Below are 2,113 nucleotides of genomic sequence, written 5' to 3'. Positions count from 1 at the left end.
CCTTTGCCCACCCGTGTGTCCTGCTGGGGTTCCCTCACCCCACCCCTGCCCCATGGGGGTGTTAAGGGACTGAGGTGGTGCCCACCGCACTTCCCTCTGCAAGCCTGTCCCCCTGGAAGGTCAGGTTGGCGCTCAGACCGAGGGCTGCACGTAGTAGGTGCTCAGTTAGCAGAGGGTGACTGAATGATGGCTGCGTGGTAGCTTAGCCCCCCCATTCACAGGACCCACCCTCTTTTGACCTCTGACAAACCATAATCCATCGGTCAGCTCCCATCTTTCCCGGCTCCTTCCTGTCAGGTCAAGCTTTGCATCTTGGTGGGAATCTCTCTGCAACTCCTGGGGGCGGGGGCAGTACCTATAATTCTTGTTATCTACATCCTCATTGGCCACCCACGCCTCCACCCACATCCACGCCCACACCTGGCCCCCTGCCCTGCCGGGTTGACCAGTGGTTTCCTGTTGCTAGACCTAACATCCACCGGACACTTTTCCCCTTCCTACCTTCCTGGCTTCTCTGCAGACCCCGACGCTCAGCCTGCTGCCCACCTGTACTGCAGCAGTGCCCCAGCCACGCCTGTGCCCCCTGTCAGGATGCCCTGTCCAGCTGATGCCCCTCAGGATCCTCTCTTAGGCCTTTCCTCTTCTCACCTGCAGCCTACAGCCCTCCCCTTAGATACCCCAGGGTTCCTGCAAACCCAACAGGTCTCAAGGTGACATCTTCTTCCCATCTCCTCAGTGGCACTGGTGGCTGGGGATGGCATGGCCTCCTTCTGTGTAGCCCCTCCTCTTATCCCAGACCCGTCCAGTCCCTGCACACCTGACCAGGCACCAACCTCAATCCTATCCTTTCGGCCCTGCAATGATTGATTTCCCACCGTTACCCCACCCTTCTTTGATGGAGGCAACACCCCCCACCAGCCTCCGTGCCCCGTGTCTTGCCTGCCCCTTCCGGTTGTCACCAGCTGACACAGTAAGCTCAATTATCACAGGTAAGAATTGGTAACTTCAGGTCTGATTATGCCGGACACCTGCCGAGAACTCACCGCCCTCAGGACAGAGTCCACTTTTAACATGGGGTCACCTGAGGCCATTTGGGAGGTGATGTCTGCCTCCCTCCCTTACTCTGTGCTGTCCGCCCACCACGCGTCCAGACTCCCCCTTGCTGTTTCTGCAGTGTCATTGCTCACTCTTAGGTCTCTGTCACTTCCTCAGGCCCTGGTGCCCCCAAGGCCTGGCGGGAACAGGTGGCTTTATGGAAGCTGGGAGAGGAAAGTAAATCTTCCCCGATCTGTCCCCAACCCCCCAAGAAGAGGTTTAATCTGTAAAAGTCCTTCATGGCTACAGTACACTAGCTATAAAGGCAGCTATGCAGAAACTTGGCAGCTTTCCATTTTAAAGGCCCCAAGTTGGCTTAGGGACAGGATCCCTTGTGCGTAAATTGGGGTCTGCCTGGGAAAGAGGTCAGCTGCGAGGATGGGCTAAAGCAAAACCCAGGGCACAGCTAAGCGATGTTTTTATTTGGCAAAATATAAAAACTCTGATCCCACCCATCTTTTCAATTAAAATTAATTTCACAGAGAAGGCAGAAGGCAAGTGAGAGAAGAATTAGGGGGCAGGTGAGAGAAATAAGGGCCTGTGAGTTCGGCCCATTCCTGAAATGTGGCAGACAGTTAGCTGTAATGCTCACCGCCGCCTCGAGAGGGCAGTGCCGCCCCATCTTGCGGGGGCAGACGCGGAGCCCCAGACGCGGCTTGTGCAGGTCCAGGACCCAGACCAAAGGTGTGGTACGTAGAACCAGGCTGGGGCACATGGGGGTGGCGGCCTCCTTCTCTTCACGCACGTCTTTCCCTAAGAATCAGCTTGGCTTCTCCAAGCTCAAGGTTGGTCTCTGCACAAACTTCTGGGGGCTGCCAGGAGTGCGGCCTGGGCGGTGTGGCCAGGAGACTGAGCCCTGCCCTGGGCACCTGCAGCTTTCATCTGAAAGGGGGGCAGCCGCGGGATGGTGCGGTGGTGGTGACGTTTAGTCTCCAGGCCCGCTCCGCACGTACCATGCCTGAGAGCCCAGCCAGGTTGCTCAGCCTCCAAGCTTATGTCCCGGTCATGGTCACTCTGG

Source organism: Rhinolophus sinicus, linkage group LG18 (genome assembly GCF_036562045.2).
Source record: "Rhinolophus sinicus isolate RSC01 linkage group LG18, ASM3656204v1, whole genome shotgun sequence".
Classification (NCBI taxonomy): Eukaryota; Metazoa; Chordata; class Mammalia; order Chiroptera; family Rhinolophidae; genus Rhinolophus; species Rhinolophus sinicus.
The sequence above is the reverse complement of the archived record's forward strand: the minus strand, read 5'-3'. Positions refer to the sequence as shown.